This window comes from Podarcis pityusensis, assembly GCF_964106645.2.
Source record: "Podarcis pityusensis genome assembly, chromosome: 12".
NCBI classification, from domain to species: Eukaryota; Metazoa; Chordata; class Lepidosauria; order Squamata; family Lacertidae; genus Podarcis; species Podarcis pityusensis.
Genome location: NC_138037.1, coordinates 47,483,403 through 47,508,096, shown reverse-complemented (window position 1 = coordinate 47,508,096; position 24,694 = coordinate 47,483,403). Strand labels below are relative to the sequence as shown.

General features: G+C 43.6%; 1 long non-coding RNA gene across 1 annotated transcript; it reads right to left on the bottom strand.

Annotated features, from left to right (window-relative positions):
• Positions 1-2,975: 2,975 nt before the first annotated feature.
• LOC308460070 lies at positions 2,976-11,846 on the bottom strand. The gene is made up of 3 exons (XR_013978449.1): positions 11,024-11,846; positions 10,797-10,849; positions 2,976-3,406 (listed from the first exon to the last, which is right to left on the bottom strand). It is a non-coding gene; the product is annotated as an uncharacterized lncRNA (long non-coding RNA).
• Positions 11,847-24,694: the final 12,848 nt, after the last annotated feature.

Genomic DNA, 24,694 nt, shown 5'->3' with positions numbered 1-24,694 from the left:
ACGTGAGAAAAGACAGTCCTACAGACAGTCCAGCCCCTTGTCACTTTGAACCACAATCTTCTCCTTGAACCTGCCCATCAGTTAAGATCCCCTATTAAAAGGCCAAAGACAGTTCCTTTAATTAAGCCTGAAAATTTATTCACAGCTGTCAGTCCCAGTTAGCAATCGGACTACCTCATTTCGTACAGTTGCGGTATGTCGATGCTTTTCAAGCGAGGCTCCATGTACAACATGCTACATTAGTCTTATCCTAGGTGTTCCTTACTGTAGCCAGGTGACTTAACTTCAAGATTATCAAAGTGGGTTGATTGGCAAGTGTGGCAAAACATGATCCTAAAGCAGTGATGGCCAAACTTGGCCCTCCAGCTGTTTTGGGACTATAACTCCCATCATCCCAAGATAACAGGACCAGTGGTCAGGGATGATGGGAATTGTAGTCCCAAAACAGCTGGAGGGCTGAGTTTGGCCATCACTTTCCTAAAGCAATAAGAATAGGGTCCTGAAAATACGGAGAACAAGCTTTGCAATCATATGACTGTGTCATGTCTTGCTTGCGAGTTTCCCCAAACGTGTGGCTGGTATTTGGGTGGGGACAGGTATTTGGGTGGGGACAGAATACTGCAAGACTGTGTTTATGTTCTGGGACGTGGGTGGCGCTGTGGGTTAAACCACAGAGCCTAGGACTTGCCGATCAGAAGGTTGGTGGTTCGAATCCCCGCAACGGGGTGAGCTCCCGTTGCTCGGTCCCTGCTCCTGCCAACCTAGCAGTTCGAAAGCACATCAAAGTCTAAGTAGATAAATAGGTACTGCTCCGATGGGAAGGTAAACGGCGTTTCCGTGCGCTGCTCTGGTTCTCCAGAAGCGGCTTTGTCATGCTGGCCACATGACCCAGAAGCTGTACGCCAGCTCCCTCGGCCAATAAAGCGAGATGAGCGCTGCAACCTCAGAGTCGGCCACGACTGGACCTAATGGTCAGGGGTCCCTTTACCTTTATATCTTGCATAATTGAAAATGGCCTCGCTTTCTTCTTTAAACAGTAGCAGCCAGAGTGTCTTTCATAATTTAGCCTCTTCACTCCTGCATCCCTAGTGGTCCCTTTACCTTTACCTATGTTTATGGTCACAGGCATAGCCAAGGGAAAGAGCTCCAGCAGTGCCACACCTCATCCCAGGACTGACCCAATACATTTTGGCCCCTGAGGCAAACCACAAAATGGTGCCTCCACCCCGCATCCAGGAAAGAAGGCAGGAGTGAAGATCTACATTGGGAACAAGGATGGGAGGAGGCCAGCAGCGACTCCTATTCACCAAGAGGCCGCTGTCAAGATGGCATATGGTGGGGCAGCAACAGAGGTGGGCAAGGCATTCCTTGGCGGCTGGATCAGCTGCCCCGTGGATCCTGCCGCTTGAGGCAGTTGCCTGACTTTGCCTCATGGATGGGCCAGCCCTTTCCTGTCCTCTAGCTAAGGATCAGTCCTCACTGTCAGTTGAATGAAGCAAAACAAACGAATTGCTGGGGTAATTGCACCAGTTCTGTTGTATTTGTGCCTGGGGTGAATAGAAGACCAATATGTTCATATTTTTAGGGGTGAGTGGGTGTCAATCCATCTCCCCCCTCTCTCCCAGTTTTGATGATTCCCTAGCAGAATTGCTTCATTAAAAGTATGGGCTCCCAAAGACAGGATGAATTAATGATAAATGTGTGGCAGATAGAAAGACAAAGGCAGCTTAACTATTTTCATTTCTTTTGCTAAATAGTCCAAAGAAAGCTTTTATTGCTGCCACTAGATTTCAATAAATAATGCCACTAGTCGTGTGGCAGCATTGTAATATAAATCTAGAGAAACTCTCCAGAGATCATCACCCTGACAACAGGAAGATGGCAATTTGTGATATCATCATGATAAACATTATAAGAACGGTGATGTGCCCTCTCTGCTTTGCTTCTTGTTTTGGAACTTTTCCTTCCCCGCACCCAGACTGCCGCTTGTTTTCATTGTTGTGTCATTATAATTAGGACCCTGCAGATTTCTTTATAATTGCTAATTATAAATAGCTTTTGCAAGCTTAATTGATTCTGCTTACAAGGACTAACAGATTACCCAGGATTCCCCATCATTTGTCACAGCAACACATGGAGTGGGAAGAGGGGCTGTTGCTCTCAGGCCTTTTATGTAGGCTTCCCATGGACATCTGGCTGACCACTGGAAACAGAGTGTTGGGACTAGATGGGCTATTGACTTGATCCAGGAGCCAGACTCTTGTTACGTTATTTTTATTTTCTATGGATTTGTAATGTCCTGGGTACAATCCCCTTCTGCTAACTTTGTTCTTCTTCGTTAGTCTTGGCCCAACTGCACTTGCTGCCAATTCGTTTCCGGGCCCAATTCAGAGTTCTGGTTCTGACCTATAGAGACCTAAATGGCTCAGGACTGCAATGCCTCTCTCACCATATGAACCAACCCAGACCTTGCAATCATCATCTGAAGCCCTTCTTCTTGTGCCTCCACCATGAAAGGTCCAGAGGGTGGCAACACAAAAACGGGCCTTCTCTGCAGTGGCTCCCTGTCTGTGGGATGCTCTCCTCATGAAGACTTGCCTGGCACCTTCATTACATACCTTTAGATGCAAGGCAAAAATGTTTCTCTTTAACCAGGTGTTTGTCTGATTAACATTCTATGGCTTTTTAAATGTGCTTGTGGGACGGGGTTATTACTGGTGATTTGTTTTCATTTTCCTTTTATTGTGTGTTTTGTATTCTCATTTTGCACTTTTCTGTTGTGAACCTCCCTGTGATCTTCAGATGAAGGGTGCCACATAAATTTAATTACTAAATTAATAATAGGACCATGGGACGGGTCTAATGTCCAATTATGGTTTTTGAAACCATAATTATGGTTTAAAATTATGGTTTTTTAAACCATAATTAAATGCAAAGTTGTGCAGGCGACAGAAGAAGGAAATGCTTCATCTCCTTTCCTGACCACAGAAAGCAGGAGGGTTCAATCCTGCAGGGTGCTGCTTTGCAAGCGCCTTCCCTGTGGGGCGAGTACTTATGAAGGAGCATCTCGCTGGGGACTGTAGCCTTCCCACCTGATACCACACCCACTGACAGCCCTAGTTCACACCTGGACTCCTAACTTGACCCAGACAATTCAGGACTGCCTGTACCCAACTCCGCCGAAGCTCAAACCCTCTTGCTTCAGTCAAATCCAGTGCACAGCCTAATCTTTATCATAACACATCATATATACTCACTTATAAATTTAATTCTGATATCGTCTTTGGTCATATTAGGTTGGGTCTCATAGGGATGGACAGATCAGTCTATTTATGGTCCATACCACTTTCACAGGTCTTCAGTCACAAGTCAGTCCCATCCAATTCTGCCTCAATCTGTAATTTTTCTTTTAAAAAATGAATGGGAATTTGCTTTATTTTGAACATTTCCCCCCATGGAATACGCCTTTAAAAAATCATTTTCTCCCAAATTACTCATTCGTGTATGTGTATGAACCAAAAACATGGATTTTCATCAATGTTTTGGTACATTCTTTGAGCCAATACCTGAAGCTCAAAACCTGGAGAAGTGCAAAGAAACCTGAAGGATAACTGTGTTCTGATCTGTGTTATTAGTCTGGGGAGTGCAAATCAGATTCATTCGCTTAAAAAACAAACAAACAAAAAACATATCACATGAAATCCTCCAACATTCCTAAGGTTTGAAGTGATGGAACAGGGCAATAGATTGGAAAGGCTGTTTTCTTTTTGTAGGCCTTCTGAGCGAATATTCATGAGCAGTTTCTGATACACTATACAAAGGAGTTTTTAACACACTTGAGCCTGTCTCTATGTGTTTCTTGCTCCACAAGATTAACATCACTTGGAAGAGGAAACCAAGATAAGCAAGGTCAACCTGACGCCTTTCTCACAATCCCTGTCAGCATCCACCAGTCGAAGGGTGTGAGACCCAAAAATGGTGGAGTTCAGACACTGAATTTGAGTGTCCCTAGATCCATTAAGGAAAGATCCCTCCAGAGTTGGGGCCAAACCAAAATGGATCCATCTTGTTCCCTTCCCAGCACACTCTGCTCTTTCCCCCTACTATTTTACCTAGACAGGTGAACAGTTTTCATAAGCATCAGTACACCAAAAAGATGAGTGCACTGTCCTGTATGGAGCCATGGGACTCTAAAACGTGAAGCCACAATGACAGTCAGTGGAACTGTGGTATTCTGCAATATTCTAGAATAGGAGGCAATGTTTTAAACAGGGATGGGAGGTCTTGGCTGCCAGATTTTGTTGGACAACAGTGCCCATAATCCTTGATCACTGGACATGTCAATGAGCTACAGCTGATGGGAATTAGAGTCTAACAACATCTGGAGAGAAATAGGTTCTTATCTCTGGTTTAAAACATATTATCTCCCTTAAACTTGGAGCTATCTAGCAACTCTATGGCAGCACAATTAACTTAAAGAAGTACTTGCTAAAACAGAAAGGCCTAATAAATTTTCTTGAGCACCATGTCAAAGAGCTTGTGGTAGACGTATTAATATAGGAAGGACATTCTTAATTGATGGGACACTAAGCCAACTCTTACACATCCAGATGAAATGGAAACTTGCTGAAATACATACCTTGTGGAAATGCTAGCGTTTAGACAGTAATTCAAACCATCTTGTATCAGTTATGAAATGGGATATGGCATTGCAGTAAGACCTTGAACTCACTGTGCTGGTGTTTGGTTCACTCATGCGGTACAAATAACTGAGCAAGCTGTAAGCATTAGCAGTCCTTTCCATTGTTCCTCAGCCACCCACATTCCACCCACAAAATGATGAGCAAGATTTTACAACATAACAGATGATGCCAAGTCAGGAAGGCCATAGCTATAGCTCCACTCACAGTATGAAGGTGTGCATTGGCAGAAATCCTGCTCACACTGCATAATGTGATTGCATCCTTCCACACTGGGGGTGGAACTGCAATGAGGAAGGCGCAATATCACAGCCTCAGCTTTCATTCTTGCTCTGCCCCTCTTCCACCTCTAACACCTGAGACTGGCTTTTGCCATTTCATTTATAGCAACCCTCCCCAATCTCAATTGCTAATCATCTCACCACCACCACTGGTAACTTGAGAAGCAGATCTCCGTTTGGAAGAGCAGTTATCTCAGCAAGAAGCATTCTGGTGACTATGTGGGCATTTTCATAAAGGTAAAGGTAAAGGGACCCCTGACCATTAGGTCCAGTCGTGACCGACTCTGGGGTTGCGGTGCTCATCTCGCTTTACTGGCCGAGGGAGCCGGCGTACAGCTTCCGGGTCATGTGGCCAACATGACTAAGCCGCTTCTGGCGAACCAGAGCAGCGCACGGAAACGCCGTTTACCTTCCCACTGGAGCGGTACCTATTTATCTACTTGCACTTTGACGTGCTTTCGAACTGCTAGGTTGGCAGGAGCAGGGACCAAGCAACGGGAGCTCACCCCGTCGCGAGGATTCGAACCGCTGACCTTCTGATCGGAAAGTCCTAGGCTCTGTGGTTTAACCCACAGCGCCACCCGCGTCCCTTTTCATACATGAATCTAAAAGATGAATTTCAACACTTAATTCATGTTTTTGTTGAATTGCTTATGAATGCAGTAAATCCGAGATGGAGAACCTGTGGCCCACTAGATCTTGCTCAACCAATATTCCCATCATCCCTGACCATTGACCATGCAGACTGGGGTTGATGGACATTGGAGTCCAACAACAAATTCTCAACCTCTGCTGTAAGCACGGGTGAGAATCTGGAAAGATAAGACTGGATGTACATTGCAGCTTATGTGGGTTTTGCATCCCTTTTAGGGGCAAATCTAAAAACAAAGCTAATTTAAGTCTCAAGAATATAACCATAGTTAACCTTTCATTTGATGGAGGTTTATTCATGGCTATAGTCATGATTGAGACAGTGTAGATCATGCAGTTAAGGACTTTACATTTCCCCCAAATCATGTGTCAGATTTATTTTTGAAGGGCTGTAGGCTAACTCAGTTGGTAGAGCATGCTCTGCGTGTAAAATGTCCCAGTTCCAACCCCCAGCTTCTCCATGCAGGGCTGGGAGGGGGGACGCTTTCCTGAAACGCTGGCGAAGAGCTGCCAGTCCGTGTAAGCAGTACTAAGCCAAGTACTAAGTACTAAGATGGACCAGTGCTTTGGCTCAGAATTAGGCAGCTTCTAACTGCACCATTTCTCAAGGTCAAAAGAAGGAAGAAGGAAGTACTCTGTGACAAACATACATACATACATACATACATACGCACCCCCTGATCTGAAATGTACCAGAACTCTGTGAAAATAACTACAGGAAAATTATAATTAAAAAACCAAACCATGTTGCTTTTTTGTGGCAGGCCTGGCCCCAAAGCATTTGTTCAGGTAGTCAGGTAGTCTCTCTGCTGCTTCCCAACATTGCCAGCTTCCTCTTGTTATGCAAATGTCGGAGGTTTCCGTCATTACAACTAATCAGCAGAGGCAATAACTTGTAGAGCCAAATGACGGCTTCTCTTTTTTTCCTTTTCAGTCCGCGAGCTCCTTATCTAAATAGTTAAGTCATACCAGCCCCGACAGTAGCATAAGAAAGCAATTATCTAGTTTAAAAAGTGAGCGGGGACAGGCAGCAAGGCTTATTACGTTCTTCTCCCTTAGGACTGAACAATTATTCCAGGGTTTTTTAAAATATGAAAAGGAAGCTTCAGTTGAATGCAATTGAACGCTGGTGAGGGCTCATCATCAAGCCTACCTAGTGGCGGTGAAGGCAGCAAAGAAAGCATACTTCGCTGCCTCCGTTGCATCCTCATTGTGCCATCCAGAAGAGCTTTTCCGGGTAGTGTGGGGCCTCTTACAGTCTGGCCCAAAGGAGATGGTAGAACTGACAATGACGACTCCCCACATCAAACGGGGGGGGGGGTGCCCTTTGCGCGGTCGCACACAGCCCCTGGGACCCTATGTGGCACCATTAGCACAGGCTTGGCTTCGCCTCCCCCCAGGTGGGATACCTGGAGGTCTCCGCCTACCTCAGCCAGTTGCCCAATCCCGCCTGGGGAGGCGTTGCCAAGGTAATCAGGCCAGGTAGGGGGAGGGACCACCCTGCCCACACAATAGGGGGAGGATCTTACCTGGGAATCGTCAGTTGGCTCCAGAGCTTCTATCTTCCCTAAATAGGGGTGGGTGTGTAACAGTGACCCACACAACCCCTTCTCCTTGTGGCGGCGATACCAGGGTTCTCCGTTAAAGGGGTTGTTTTGAGGGGAGGTTTTGGCCGTATGCCTAGAGGTTGCCATTGCCCTGCGACGGCAGTGTAACGGGGGCAGGCTCTCTCTGCTTGAACATATGTTTTCCAGAGCCAGCCCATCCCCACACACACTCTGGATAACCCTGATGTTACCCAGATCCGCGGTGGGGGACTGGTAAAGATAAACGCCCAATGCCTGAGCCAAGGTCTGCCCACATCTGAAACATAATAAAGTTGTGGCCAATTTTAATCCCATAGTACCTTGTCTTGAGTTGTTATTCCACACAGGGCTGCCCAGGGGTTGGGGGACTCCGCCTGTCCATGCAATAGCTGGCTGTGACTTGTTTGCAAAGCACTTTGAGGACAAAATCACTGGCATCCACCAAGATCTTAACTCTACTATTCCAGCAGATGACTCTCAAGGGGTGTTGAGAGCAGTGTGTAGTCCAGGGGTCAGCAAGTCTTACCGGCCATGGGCTGGATCACTCCCACAGAGATCATCCGTAGGCCGGACCGACGCAGCGTGACGCCGGAAATCGCGTCTGCGCATGTCCGCGGTGCCGGAAATTGCTTCTGCGCATGCCCATACGCCAGTGCAGACATGATTTTCGGCCTCTGGACATGCACAGAAGCGATTTCCAGTATCTGCGTATGCGCAGATGTGATTTCCGGCGCCGCTCGGCAAGTTCCTGTGGCACGCTGAGCCGGTTTAGTACAGCACGCGGGGGACTCGCTGTGCGGGCAGCTCGGTTTGCAGGCGGCTCATGGTCCGGTAAAACAATCTTCTTGGGCCATATCCGGCCCATGGGCCGTACATTGCCGACCCCTGGTGTAGTCCCTGACCCTCCCAAGTGTCCCCATTTTACAGGGACAGTCCCAGATTTGCAGAAACTGTCCCAGTTTCTGATTGGATCCCAGAATGTCCCGCTTTCCCCTAGGACGTCCCTATTTTCATTGGATAAATGTCAGAGGGTATGGATACAGGTAGGTAGCCGTGTTGGTCTGCCGTAGTCAAAACAAAATAAAAAAGTTCCTTCCAGTAGCACCTTAGAGACCAACTAAGTTTGTTATTGGTATGAGCTTTCATGTAAATGCACACTTCTTCAGATACACTGAAACAGAAGTCACCAGACCCTTATATAGAGGGTGTGGTGTTATTCAACCCCCAAGCCAAGGAGATAAGTAACTATACAATCTTTAGAAGACGTCTGAAGGCAGCTCTGTATAGGGAAGTTTTTTTTAATGTTTAATGTTTTATTATGTTTTTATATATGTTGGAAGCTGCCCAGAGTGGCTGGGGGCAACCCAGTCAGATGAGCAAGGTATAAATTATTATAATTTTTTTTTCAGTTTTGTTTTTTTTATTTATTTAATATTTATTAAAGTTTCAGAAAGAATAAAATCACATTAATAAACAAGAAAAATTTTAACAAAAGCAGAGAAAAATACACCATACAAAATACAAAGTACAAAATAGAAAAAAGTAAAAAAAGAAAAAAAAAACAGTTAAAAATAGTTCCGTCTTTTCATAACTTCTTTTACATTTACTTGTTTCCCGGACTTCCTCATACCTCCCTCTTTTGTATTCCAATTCAGTTTGTAAGCCCAGCAATTTATTTCCCTCCTTTTTAATTCCAATCCTAAATCTTAATATATTATGACATTAGATTTTTACCTATTTAGAACCAATTTTTCCATTTCTCTTAACCTTTTTGATCCTAATCCTTAATCTTGATATATTTATAGCTTTAAAACCTGTACAGCTAGAAGCCACTTAACTTCAATCCAACATCACTCTAACATTCATTAATTTTGCAATGTTTCTGTAAATAATCTTTAAATTTCTTCCAATCTTCTTCCACCGACTCTTCTCCCTGGTCACGGATTCTGCCAGTCATTTCCGCCAATTCCATGTAGTCCATCATTTTCATCTGCCATTCCTCCAGTGTGGGTAGCTCTTGTGTCTTCCAATACTTTGCGATGAGTATTCTTGCTGCTGTTGTAGCATACATAAAGAAAGTTCTGTCCTTTTTCAACACCGATTGGCCGACTATGCCCAGGAGAAAGGCCTCTGGTTTCTTCAAGAAGGTATATTTAAATACCTTTTTTAATTCATTATATATCATCTCCCAGAAAGCCTTAATCTTTGGGCACGTCCACCAAAGGTGGAAAAATGTACCTTCAGTTTCTTTACATTTCCAACATTTATTATCGGGCAAATGGTAGATTTTTGCAAGCTTGACTGGGGTCATGTACCACCTGTATATCATTTTCATAATATTCTCTCTTAGGGCATTACATGCCGTGAACTTCATACCTGTGGTCCATAACTGTTCCCAGTCAACAAACATAATATTATGTCCAACATCTTGTGCCCATTTAATCATAGCAGATTTCACCATTTCATCCTGAGTATTCCATTTCAGCAGCAAGTTATACATTCTTGACAAATTCTTAATTTTGGGTTCTAACAGTTCTGTTTCTAATTTTGAAAAATTATTATAAATATTATCCCCAGGCAACATGGCCAATGTTCAGGGATGCTGGGAGTTAGACTCCAAAGCAAATGGAGGGTACATGTTTGGGGAAAGGCTTATATCAAGTAGGCAGTATGGAGAATTTACTTATAGCAGTGATATCTGTGACGCGGGCAAATGTATTTCCCGCCTGTGTCACTTTTGCATGTTTTTACCCACAATTCCGTCCCTTATCTATGTCACCCTGCAAATTTTTGAAAAGCATTTCTCTAATTTAAATAGCTTTTGTCAAGGGCAGATATTTAAACATCCCCAGAAAGAATAGACATTGTGGATGTTCTTTGAATGTGCTGGACACTGTAGAACATATTCTTTTCTACTGTTCATTGTAGAACCAGCTACGCAAACGCATACTATCCCCTTTTTTGGGTAGTCTAACACTGCGGGAAAATGAAAATAACCAGATTCTATCTGATGTAACTGGGTGGCTGGGTTTTTGTCAATAGTATCCCTTAGAGGGCGAATGGCACTATTTAGCGGGAAGAAATCCCAATGAAAATCCTCGTCATTATATATTTTACATGGCTGTTTATTTGTATATATTTTACAATGTTATATATGGATGTTTTATGATGTTTTATGATGGCCTCTAGTTGTAATGCCTAAAAAAGGTTTGGCGAAGTATTTCCAACCTGTGTCACTTTTGCATTTTTATTGCATGTATATATTGTGGTTTTATATTTTGATTTTGTTCTGTGAACCGCCCTGAGACCTCTGGGTGTAGGGCAGTATATAAATTCAATAAATAAATAAATATATTTTACCCCCAGTCCTGTCCCTTTTCTATGTCACTCTGTAAATTTTTAAAAAAGCATTCCTCTCACAATACAAATTTAAATAGGCATTTAAAAATATATTTATTTTTTCCTACTTTTAAATTACTGAAAACTGTATCTAAATCAATGGCCTAACTTTAACATAAAAAAAACACCAGTTGTAATGTATGGGTGTCATAAGAAGGTGACACAGCCTTGACACTTACCAATGACTGAAGCAGAAAGAAGGTTTCCCCTATGCTCACCAAAGTATTTGAGTCTGGAGAGAGAAGATTTATTTATTTCCTAAAATCTATATACTGCTTGATTGTTTTACAGCATTATTTTACCCCAACAGACGATTCTGATCTTCCCCCTCTTACTTTTTCTTTCTGTCACAAGTCTGCCCTTAACGTTAATTTCCCCTCAGGATCAAAAGTGTCACGTCCCCCACCTTCTCGTTGTTTCCTTATTCGTAATCAAATGGGAGACCCGCACATTCAAATGCTGATAATAAATAGGCGATAAATTATTAACAGTAGCAAGCTGGAGGGAAACGAGATGAAAGCTGACAGATGTTTCTCTGAAAAGCAGCAAATGTAACTGACCAGGCCTGCGAGAGAATTGTAGAATACTATCTTGTGTGAAGAACGTGCCTCACAGAAGCAGGATGGAATATACACATATATTTTAATGGACAGATAAATTTAAATTATGTTTGTTACTGTGAGGCCATTTGGAGGATCAGATCGCAGGTCTTTACTGTGAATGCCCTACCCTCCAACATTTCTCTGATGGGGACATTTTGGGATCAAATTTGGGGCGGCTTCTGTAAATCTGGGACCGTCCCTGGAAAATAGGGACACTTGGAGGGTCTGAAATGGCGGAAGGAGCAGTTTCCACAAAACCATTGGCCTTTCCATTCGTTCTGAAGCCTGAGCCAAGGTGGAGGGGAGAGAGCTTAGTTTTCAAACACAAGCTCAGGCTATGACACAAAAATAAATCTCTGCATAATGACAGCGTCTAATGGAAGAGGTTCCCAACACTGTTAATGAGCGCTCAGAGATAGGAGCGAAGCTATAAATATTTTAAAATAATTAAAATAGATTGCCATTGCTGGGCCCCGAGGAAGCGTGGGGCTGCTGAACTGTCAGCTGTGGTGCTGAGGGAAATTGTTTTCTGAAGAAATGAATAAATGGAAGCACTTAAGTAATAAGATTTTGTATTTGCCAATCCTCCCACCAAGAGAGCAAGTGGGGGGAAACAAAATCTTTGAAATGATGAAAGGACCATAGGCCATGCAGCTAGCATCAACACTAAGCTCTCTTTGTGGCTGTACAGAGCCATAACATTTTTTTAATCTAATAACAAGAACACCCAGGGCTTGTTTTCAGCTGGAACTCTCCGGAACTCAGTTCTGGCACCTCTCAGGGGGGCGCCATTTCCATTCCAAGAGGTGTTCATGGTGAATCCCTGCACCACTTTTCCTAGTATAATAGCACTAAGAGCACCTTTTTTTTACTGTGCCAGTGTCTTGGCCCTAGATAAAGGGCTCTAACTCCCAGGCTGGTTTCTGCCAAAGTCTTTAATGCATAATTCAAAGGGATACAAAGGCAATACGCAGGTTACAAGGTGGAACAGATACATAAGAGGTATAGACACATGGCTAAGTGTAACATGGCTAGTCCACAACACTGTCCTCTGTGGCCAATCAGATGCCCATGGGAATCTCACAATAAGATCTGGAGCCCAAACGCACTCTCCCCACCTGTGATCCCAGGAACAGGTATTCAGAGACGTGCTTTCTCCAAAGTTGTAAGTAGGGGTCATTCCACGCCAAATCACCTGGTGCCATGTGCTCTCACAACTCAGATTTTCGTCAAAATAATAATAATTATGTGTAGATACCTATGAGATATTTTTTTTTTTAGATTTTTGGGTCCGAAATTGGGCGCAGGAGAAATTTTTCAAAATTTCAATTTTCACACCATTTAGGCTAATGCAATTTCTGCACCAGTTTAGGGGAAAAAACACACCTCCTGGTTCACTTATTTTTCAACCAATTGGGCTTATTTTGGTATCAAAATAAAGAGACAAAAAAAAACCTTTACAAATTAATTTGAGGTTAGCTCATAGGTAGGTAAAGGTAAAGAGACCCCTGACAGTTAAGTCCAGTCGCAAACAACTCTGGGGTTGCAGCGCTCATCTCACTTTACTGGCCAAGGGAGCCAACATTTGTCTGCAGACAGCTTCAGAGTCATGTGGCCAGCATGACTAAGCTGCTTCTAGCGAACCAGAGCAGCGCACGGAAATGCCATTTACCTTCCCGCCGGAGCAGTACCTATTTATCTACTTGCACTTTGACATGCTTTTGAACTGCTAGATTGGCAGGAGCAGGGACCGAGCAACGGGAGCTCACCCCGTCGCGGGGATTTGAACTGCCGACCTTCTGATCGGCAAGCCCAAGAGACCAGCACCACACACACACACACACAAAATATTAAACAAAATCTGAGATGTGAGAGCACGGTCAAGTATTAAAATCAGGTGATTTGGCTTGGAATGACCCTTAGAGCATAGCAGAAACTGATAGCCTTATCTCCATGAATATGTCACATGTTTTAAGGCTATCCTAGTTTTGGGGCAGCACAAAGACATTAAATGAGGTATTTGAGGGGCAGGGAGGAGCATTAGAAACCCTGCAAAACCCATGTAACTCAAGGCCTGCTCCTTGGATCTCAGCTGCACCAGCTCTGGATTGGGGCAGCAAAAAAAAGGAAGAAAGGCAGCCCAAGCCTCTGCCCTGATAAAGCCTTGTATGTATTTGACTCCCTGGTTCCCCAGCCCTATTTAGGTTTGCTCTGTTTGGCTGCTGGTTCTTCTTTTATGCTGCTTCGCTTGGATATTTTATCGATTCTGTGTTCCTTTCAGCTGATGGTTTGTAAGTCACCTTGGGGGGAACAGAACATGGGATACAAGTATTTCAGTAACTCAACTAAAAATATATTTTTTCTTTCTTTCTTTTTTAGAAAGATACTGTAAAATGGAAAATTTGCCAGAGGTAAGCTTGCATAGCAGAAGAAAAAGCACAGCCTCCATTTACTCCTCTGTCCTGCGTGGTGATAAACGTTTCATGAACACCTCTAACAACCAAGGCAAGCTTTGCTGTTCTCTTGCCAGTATCCATGCTGAGTGAAATCCATAACCCACAGGCACATTCACAGGTTTGTGTGTTAAAAAAAAAGAATTGAGAGAAAGAAAGAACCTCTGGAAATTAGGATAGATGCCCTACTGATAGGTTTGTGCAGATCTTACCATTTCTCAACCTGCGGTCCTGTAGGCACACACACAAAAAAGCAATCTATTGTAGTGCTGCTCTATTAAATTCTGAGGGCAGATTAGAGTCAGCTGATACTTGTGAACAATCCATAAATTGTAGAAGAACATTGCAAATTAGTTGCTTTCTGTTCTTTGCCATAACACTGAATCTAATGAGGCATCGATTCATTATAGCTAGTAGCCACTGATATCCTTTAGTTTTCCATTGAGGTGAAATTTACAATAGTGCACATATTAGAGGAGAGCATCATATTTTTCCGACATGGGGAAGCACTTCTGTGTAGGAAAAAGCATGAAATTAATGTGGAGGTGGCCCCATGCGGCAATCGCACATGCATGAACATCATGTTCGTTGGTGACATCTCATCAAGGGAGGGCTGCCATTCTCATTTGCTGTTGGTGTCTAGGCATAGGGTGAAAACGTATTATTAGGAAGGTCATTAAAATTTGAGGGGTTTGAAGCTTCCTCTATTAGCCAGGATCTTCTTTTCCCCAACCCCCTTTGCTTCTCTGAGCTTCTCTACTAAGGTGTTCCTTGAAATAATTTGAGCCTGGTCTGGAAGCTGAGGTAACAGACTATGGCTTGCACATAACTCCTATGCTTAAAACTCCTATGCATGGGTTGACCAATTGCTTCCAGGCCAAGTTCAAGGGTTTTGCATCAATTTACAAGGCCCTTAACAACTTTGGTCCAGAATTCCTTAAGGACTGTTCAGTTCCTTATATTCCTGCCTGATCATTAGGGAAGGGGGAGAAATGAACGAGAAACTAGCTAGCCTGCACTCCAAGAACCAATACATGCACCAAAACAGAGCTAGCCTTCAAAACTCATACTTCTCTGAATTTTTGATGCGGTTTCCCAATGAAAACAATATGTACAAAAAGCAAATGTTCATGAAAATAACATACCCAAAATACTTCACATTAGGAGAAATTACTTGCAAAAATGGTGTGCAGTAGTCAAAAACTCATACCAAAACAATGTGTTTATTAGGAGATATGCATGCTAAAATGCTGAAGAAATTTCATGAGTATTTTTTTTTTAAAGGAATTTGCAAATTGCAGCAGAAATTTGGAGAACTGAATTTACGATGGAAAAAAATGAGACTGTTGCAGAATATCCTCACAAAGAAAAAAAAAGTGAGAATAGCTGAGTCAGTAGAGCATGAGACTCTTAATTTCAAGGTTGTGGGTTTGAGCCCCACAATGGGCAAAATACACCTGTGTTGCAGGGAGTTGAACTAGATGACTCTCATGTCCCTTCCAGCTCTATGATTATATGAAAACAAAACAAAAGCACCAGCCTGGAGAGGCCCAAAATGAAGTTTGATAACAGATCTGTATCGCTGAAATTTAGAAGACAAGGCTTTCTCTTTGAATAATTATAATCTTTGCATGAAAGCACTTATGCAAGTAGATTTCCCCCTCCCTATATTTAACATTCATACCTAGCTGCAGCATAGGAGTTAATGTTTCTTTGCATTCTTACCATTACATGAGGAAGAGCGAGAGTTCCCTAAGGGCCCTAGGTAAATGGAATAAAATTGTGTGAAGTTGTGTTGTTTTTTTAAAGGGGGTGAATGTCGTTCAACACATTTCCAGTCTTATTTCTGCATTATAAATACACTCTGCCAAGCTTTGATTGTAGGCATATTAACACCAGAATGCAGAGAGCTGCTTGGAGCAGATTGGCCTTGTCTTGGGGGTAGAGCATCTGCTTTGCAGAAGGATCCGGGTTCAATTCCTGGCATCTCCAGGTAGGGCTAGGGATGCCCCTGTCTGATACCCTGGAGAGCTGCTGCCAATCAGTGTAGACAATACTGAGCTACATAGACCAGCAGTCTGACTTGGTAGCTTCCTGTGTTCCTATTGTCTGGAGGTAGTCCTCAGTGCTCTAAAAGGAGGTCCGTATCTTTACGCTTCTCCAGGAAATGGTGTAAAATGGAATTGGGATGGGGAGGGAAGAATGAGGTAAATTCCTCTCACTAAAAGGGGAAAGAGAAGCTTGTCTCTTCTAGTCAAACAAAGGCTCCTTAAAACTTGCCCATGGCTTAGAACCACTTTCATATCACGTTCTATTTGTTGCTTCGTGGTGAAAGAATAAATCTGCAATGGCAGCAGCACAAGCAACAGATTCTGTTATGGATTAATATTTAGGTAGCAATGTTACCAAGCACAGTGAATCTGAAGATCACAGTGCTTGTTATTTTGCCTTTTATTTCTTAGTCTTGTAATTGAGCCCACCATAGAAATAATTCTTAGAGTAAAGGAGTTGTCTGTCCGCACCAGAGCATTTTGCATCTTACAAGAACTCTCAACTACACATGGCTCATACTGATTGTATTCACTAATGGCTTACTAAATAGTATTGTGCCACTTTTGGGGAGGTTTTCTTTTTGGTTAATACCCTTTTGGATCTCATAGGGCCATGGAGGCTCTTACAACCATACATAAGAAGCATGCATAAAAGTTACGGCAATCTCCTTTCCCAAGGCCAATGTAGACTGCAGTCCTGTCCTCACTTACTGCTGGGGGTAAGCCGTACTGAATTTTATGGGGCTTACTTCTGAGCAGACACATAAAGGATTGCATTGCAAATGATATTGATGGTTAACAAGCCAAAATCAAATAGCATTTAGCCACAAAAGTATTTTAAGACTCCACTGATGTGTGTGTGTGGGTGGATGGGTGGGTGGGTGCTTAACATACATTCATTGTCATCTTAGTAAAAGTAAAGGGACCCCTGACCATTAGGTCAGTCGTGACCAACTCTGGGGTTGCGGCGCTCATCTCGCTTTATTGGCCGAGGGAGCTGGCATACAGCTTCCGGGTCATGTGGCCAGCATGACTAAGCCGCTTCTGGTGAACCAGAGCAGCGCACAGAAACACCATTTACCTTCCCGCTGGAGCAGTACCTATTTATCTACTTGCACTTTGACGTGCTTTTGAACTGCTAGGTTGGCAGGAGCAGGGACCAAGCAACGGGAGCTCACACCATCACAGGGATTCGAACCGCCAACCTTCTGATCGGCAAGTCCTAGGCTCTGTGGTTTAACCCACAGCGCCACCCATGTCCCGGGTGTAAATAAAACCAGAGGTTCAAGATCTCTCTCTCTTGTCCTCCCGCCTTCGGTCCAGCCCCCCTCTATGAATTTGATTCTTTCAGTTCTCAATTATAATCCTACAAGTTATATTGAAGGGCTTAGTAATTACAGTAGTTTCTCTGCTCGACTCACATGATAAGATCGCAGGTAACTGGAGAAAGAGCCTGCAATTCATAATGATGTGCTAAAGCAAGGGAAAAACGAGAACATTTTTTCATGTTCAAAGTGAACTCAGGCTTGAAAAAATCCCAAGCAAGCAGCTGTTTCCCCATCTAAGTTTCATACCTTATTCAACTCCAACACCTGTTTTAAAAAATTAGGCATATGGATGTGTCTTAACACTGTGCCCCATAAGTAAAAAAAAATCCTCCAGATACACATCTATATAATGCATCCGGTTTTGTCGCGTTCCCAGTGATCTTGCTCCAAAATAATTATCTTACGGAGAATAGCATGATTTGGTCTGTTTATTTCCCCAGTAGTTAGTAGTCTGTGGAGTAATAAGCACTCTTTGTTCACTTTCTGAAATAGACCCCATTTAACTGGGAGATTTTAAGAAACTTTTCTTGTGAACAACCAGAAGCATTGCAAACAGAAACAGTCACAAGGCAATGGTGGAAATACATTAGGGAATGATACAGAGGAAATTAGCCCCCACCCCATGGTGTTCTTGGTAGGGATGGCAGATCGTCACATCCTGTTGCTCCCAGGCATATTTGCAGCACCTTTTTCAATGCACGTGTCACTCACCACACTTTCTAGCCACTCCGAGCAATGCTTTCTTGTTTATAAAACAGGGGAAATGTTTTAAAAGAAGCAGTCAAGTCACCTTGTAGAACTGTAAATTCACTTTTTAAAAACAGTAATTGAGGATTTGATTAAAAACAACAACAACTGTACATTAATGTGCAAACGGGATGGAATGGGCTTAAAAATAGAAGGAATTCAAATGTGCTTGAATCCAATTTAGACTGATCTATTCATTCTTACATTAGCTCCCTGCAGCAGGGGGCTGACAACTGTGTCGTCTCCTTCAGACTCTGATGGTTTTGCTCTTCAAAACACTCCCGAGAGGATTTTCCGTAGCTAGAAAACATCTTTCAGCAAAGACCTTGCACATCCCCTGGACATTCTGGGCAATGGGCAGAACAATCCCACCAGTGAGTCAGTCAAGGGTTGTGACCGTTGGCAGAGAACCCAAGACATCTGGTGCCCTGCTGGGCTTACAGGGGCAGAGGGGAGGGAAGAGGAGCATTCGCTTTTTGCTTTTCCAGAGCAAGGTGGGGTTTTTTTGGGGGGGGGGTTAATTTTTATCACACACATGCCAGTTCCAGGGCTGGTGTTTCCCCCTTTGTTTCAGGAGCGTGTCAGGAGAATGGGAAAGATATATAGTGAAACAGCACCGTCCGTTAAGAGTCTTGCCAGCACCGTCCGTTAAGAGTTTGGGTGTAATCTTCGACACCTCCCTTTCCATGGAGGTGCAGATTGCAGCTATAACAAAGGCAGCATTTTTTCATCTCCGCCAAGCTAAGCAGTTGGCTCCTTACCTCTCTCGCCCTGACCTAGCCACTGTGAGCCACGCGATGGTCACCTCCAGACTGGATTATTGTAACTCACTCTACGTGGGGCTGCCCTTGAGACTGACCCAGAAACTCCAGCGGGTGCAGAATGCCGCGGCAAGACTCCTTACGGGGTCCTCGCTACGAGATCACATTCACCCGGTGCTATACCAGCTGCACTGGCTCCCGGTGGAGTACAGGATCAGGTTTAAGGTGCTGGTTTTAACCTTTAAAGTCCTATATGGCCTAGGACCCTCATACCTACGGGACCGCCTCTCCTGGTACACCCCACAGAGGAACTTACGGTCTTCAAACAAAAACATCTTGGAGATCCTGGGCCACAGAGAGGTTAGGCTGGCCTCAACCAGAGCCAGGGCTTTTTCGGCTGTGGCTCCGATCTGGTGGAACGCTCTGTCACAAGAGACTAGGGCCCTGCGGGACCTGACATCTTTCCGCAGGGCCTGCAAGACAGAGCTGTTCCACCAGGCCTTTAGCCAGGGCACAGCCTGACTCCCTCCTTTGGCAATCTTCACAGAACTCTAGCCCAATGGTTGCCATAAATTTGATTTGAATTAATTTTATAATGAAATGATTTTAGAATGTTGTATTATTTTATTGTTGTTAGCCGCCCTGAGCCCAGCTTCGGCTGGGGAGGGCAGGATATAAATAAAAAATTATTATTATTATTATTATTAATATTATTATTATTATGTCAGACGTTTGGCTTCCAAAAAACATTCGCAAACTGAAACACTCACTTCTGGGTTTGCGGCGTTTGGGAGCCAAAACTTTCAGGTCACAAGGTGTTCAAGGACCAAGGTTCTTTGTTTTCTTTTGAGTCCATGGCCTATCTAAATTAAAAGGGCCTGGACCTGCCATTTGCAGTATAGAACTAGTTGCTTTTAGGTACTGTGCATAGTGAATGTCTGTTCCAGAACACTGAAAGGAATAAATCGTTAGAATCAGTGTTGGCCATTGTATGCATGGAAAGAGAATCAACTAGGTATGGCGGTTGTGATTAATCTTGAATTGTTTTGTAGACAGATGAAAAAGGACATTGGAAAACTTTGAATGAATGGGAAAATTAGTCAAAATCTTAATAAAGAAAGAAACTGAAAATGCTTATATGTAATCACATGATATTATGATGGGGCTGATCCAAAGAGCCAAACGATTTTGATCGGTTCAGGATGATGACATTGGGTTGCAACTATTAAGACTGCTGTGATCCTTTGATTGGTAAAATGAAATGACGTGTGTAATCTGGAAGTGTATAAAAAACATTGCTTTGGGTGTGGTTCTTTGCAGCCTCCTCATTTTTGACCCTGCCCTTATATGCACATTTGTAATATAGGCCTTTATATTTTCGTTTGGAGTCTGCGTCCTTTTCTTTGGGGTTCCTGTGTGGGTGACCTCCAGTCTAGGAAACTTTTTAAAAAAATATCCAAAAGTCCCAGCTTCAATTCTTAGTAGGGTTAGTTTAAGACCCCGTCTGAAACTCTAGGTATCAACTCCTAGTCAGTGTGGACTAGACCAGTGATCCTCAAGCTTGGGTCTCCAGATGCTGCTGGTATACAGCTCCTCTCATTCCTGAATTGTTGGTTAAGCTAGTTCTGGGTGATGGGAGTTGTCGTCCATCAGCATATGGGGACTCTAGACTGAAGAACCCTGGACAAGACAACCTCAGTTGTCTGGTCAGGATCAGGCAGCTTCCTAGAGACACATCACACATTCTGATCACCATGGAGCCATCCACACTGCCATACGCATAAGCACCTGCTGTGTTGTATCAGCAGCTACAGTGGTGTTAGTACCGACACGCACAGCCTTGCTTTACTTCCTTTGCACATAATGCTGTGCTGGTAACTGTGAGCTTTCCTTGTTTTTCCCCCTAATGTGGCATCTGTCATGTAGTCACCATGATCCAAATGGCCTTGATCTGACCTTTTGAGTCCAAGGTTTCTGTTTTTCTTGTTATTAGTGTTACTATAGAATGCCAGTTGTAAGTTAATACTGATGACCCTTAATTCCCCTTGTTCCTAAGGGATGAAATATCTCTCCTCTTTCTATAGAGCACACGCCATATCCTAGCAGCGGCGTATCCCCCTTTTCAGTCCTGCGTTCTCACAGGCCTTGCCTCCAGATGGACCGCGCTCTCATTAAGTGTGGGGAGTGTGTTGCACCAAAATAGAAACGTATCTTCTCTAAGAACAAGATACAAGGCAGGTGGCCCCTTGGGAATTTGCAAGCCGCAGCCTTCTGGGGCTTGCTAGAAATAGCTGCAACTATGCCTCGTAAGAGGCGGTGCTCTGATTTCCTGGGTTAGTGACAGCAACTCAGAAAGGCACAGAAAGCAACCGTCAGGGTCTGAACCGGAACGGCAAGCTCAGTCCAAAAGCATGTGGTTTTTTGTTGTTGTTTTTAAATAGAGATCTTTATTGAAAGTTTAAAAGTACATAATTATATGTGCACTAAACATGGTGAGACATACATAAAGGAGAGAAAAAGAAAAGAGACACAGCACCTGTATAGAAGGGAAAGTAAAAGGGAAGGGGGGGACCCAAAACTGTATATAGTCAAACCTCTTCTTACGGCCACCTCTGCTTGCGTCCATTTTGCCAACGTCCACAGCAAACCTGGAAGTAACCGGCGGGTTTGTCGCTGTTCATGCATGCGCAGAAGCGGGCAATTGCCGCCTGCGCACAACAGCGCCTCTTCCAGCGACCCGTTTCAACCTCCAGACGGACCTCCAGAACAGATTATGGTCGCAGGTAGAGGTTCCACTGTACTTTACAAAGTTGTTATTGTACTTCACCAGATCTTAACCTATTACAATATTTGAAAGAATGGATTCCAAATATCATTGAATTTGTCCAGGGCAAGTCTGCATTTACAGTGGTACCTCAGGTTACATATGCTTCAGGTTACATACGCTTCAGGTTACACACTCCGCTAATCCAGAAATATTACCTCAGGTTAAGAACTTTGCTTCAGGATGAGAACAGAAATCATGCAGCGGCGGCACAGCGGCAGCAGGAGGCCCCATTAGCTAAAGTGGTGCTTCAGGTTAAGAACAGTTTCAGGTTAAGAACAGACCTCCGGAGCGAATTAAGTACTTAACTTGAGGTACCACTGTATATGCAAGTTGTTCATATGTTGTGATCTATGTTGTTGTTCAGTGCCTTGAGACCTTGGTGGGGATGTGGAAAGATGTTCTTAAACTCGGTTCAGGGTGGATCTGATTTTATTATCAGCCTGCTGTACTATGGTAGGAAGCTGGCCTGTTGTTGACATGACCCTTCTGTCAATACAACCTGTGACTGACAGGGTTGGTGACCTGCTTGATAGGAATTTAGGACTCCTGCATTTGGAGTTGGAGCCGTGGGGTCTTGCAGGAAACAGCTGCATAGTTTCTCAGATCAACCCAAAGCATTGGGTACTTTATGACCTATTGATCAAAGGGAGAGTTGACAGATACTTTATGATCCAATGAGACAAATTGCAGTGTAATATAAAAGCTTGACTTGTGTGGTTTTCCAAAATGATGAGCTATAAGCATCTATAATAAATGACTAGTATTTACTGTATCTTCCTATTCTCCTGGATGAAATCTCAGTAAAACTGAGCATTATCTAGAATATCTAATGTGTCTAGCTTTGTGTTTGTTTTTCCATTGGGACAGAATGCAGTGCTGTGTTGGCAGTCCGATATAATACAGAAACCTTTCCCATTCCTGTGCCCCCCCCCCAGATGTTTTGGACCACAATCCCCATTAGCCCCAGCCAGCATGGCAAATGGCCAGGGGTGATGGGAACTGTAGTCCCACCACATCATCCAGAGCACACCTGATTGGAGAAGGCTTCCCTTAGGCTATTTTCCATCAGGCAGATCTCAGAAATGTTAGAAATGGATCACTCATACTGTTGCACAGACAGCAGATCACAAGGCTAATCGACATAGAAATAAATGGAGGCATTTACATAAGTTGCATTATTTGGTATCGCCGGTATCAATTTGAAGCAAAACAACTATATTCAAAATGGTGTCCCTATTGCCAAGACTAGGGTAGCACCTTCTATAGAACACATGGCTTTTCAGCTGGCTTTTCCAGATGGAAACACTTCAGCTCTTTCGTGCTGAAATGCGACATGCAAACTGCTGTGGCCAATCCTGTTTACATGGTTTACATTAATAAGTGGTAAGTGGCCACGCAGACTTGGTAATGCGATTTAAGAAATGCGCTTGATCTCAGAGTAACGTGCATCAGTTCGCTGACCTACCAATGTGGTACAGCTGCCAAAAGAGAAAATTAACTTCGAGGCTTTATTAGAAACAGCATTTCGAGGAAGGACAGAGCAGTCATGAGACCTCATATGAAGCACTACTGTCCCCATTTGCTCTCCCTAATACAGGTAGCCCAAAAGCATAACCAACAGTCAGGAATAGAAGGAAGGCATCAGAAAGCAGCCCTGTATCGGGAGGTTTTTAATGTTGGACATTTTATTATATTTTTATATGTGTTGGAAGCCTCAGCCAGATGGGTGGGGTATAATAATAAAATTATTAATATTATTATTTACTGAATTTGCACTACAGCCTCCCTGATCTGTCCCAGGGGACTGATATGTGACGATACTCCCTGTGATGTCCTGGGTACCACCTGCCCTGGCCTGTATCTATTCCTGCAGAAATTTGAGGGGAAATTAAAAAACCCGATTCAGAGAAGTGCGGATATCAAAGGCTGCTTGCTTTTTGGTCTGCATATTTTTTCAGAAAGTGGAGATTAGGTAAATTCACCTTTAACTGCTAAATGCACCGAATTTCTTCCCCATCCTTACTAGTGGGTCGACTATAAATCTTTCACATTCTGTTAGATAGCCCTGTGACAGGATTGCCTGGTTGCTCTCTTCACCTCTCTGGCCTCTGGTAAACAGACTTCCAAGCTTCCATTATCTCGCAACAGTCCTTTTTTTTATTATTCTTACAGGCTACAGATACAGTTCTGCGGGCTGATTGATGAGGTGATTGTGATTCTACCGCCCTTATAAACCTGTCCTCCTAAGCATTAAAGAAGCTAGTAATGTTTCAGCCAATTACGGTCTGTGAGGGACAATTTAATAGCAGCAAAACATTTCCGTTCCTTGATTTTATGAGGTTGAGCTCTGCTAACTTATCGATTTTATTAGTATTGTTGCACACCACCCCAGTCTCTGAGCTGTGCGAGATTCCAGGGGTTCAGTTTCCTCAGCATAAGGGACAGCAGAGACTGTGGTGTCTTTAGGATATATGGTTTATTTACACATATATACATCCTGAGCCTACAATGGAAGAGTTCACAGCATTAACACCCCAAGAGGGTGTTGTTTCTGCCATAGCAATAGCCTTGGATTCAAGCAGAAATCAATTCTCTCTCTCTCTCTCTCTCTCTCTCTCTCTCTCACCTATTGGCAAAACCTGTTGGTGTTTCGCAACTTTCTGACTTGTTGCAGGACCTTAGCCAGACCTAGCAGAGTATACGCAGAGTCCACGGAAGCAATTGGCAACTTGGCTGCAGACAGGATGGACGAAGCAGGAACCAGGAACTTGTAGTTAGGTGTTTATTATATACAGTGGACTATTTACAGGAACAGAACAGAACACGGATATTTAACTTGCTCTCTCATACACGGCTCACAACTCCTGAACTCAGCCTCGTACACTAACACATTCCAGTTAGTAGGCCATTAATCATTATTCCCATGAGAGAGCTTGACCAATCATGGAGCTGTCTCCATGCCTCTGTATCACCAGGCAGATTACTCCTTCACATTGCCGTGGCTGTCTGCCAAACCATAATTGACTCTGTGTGAGTAGCTGCACATAGATTCAGATTCCCAACATCATCTGCATCTAGCTTCTGGCTCACATACCTCAACTCTGCCCTTTGTCTTTCTAACTAACAGGCAGTTGAGGGAAGAGTACCCCACCATTTGCTCTCTTGCACAGAGCCATTTTCCTTGTTACCTTAATGGCCCATACTTAGGAGGCCATTACCAGGAAACTTGCTTGGCTATACTGGCAATGGAATCCTGGTTGGGACTCAGGCCTGCATACATACATATATACATACATAAATGTATTTGT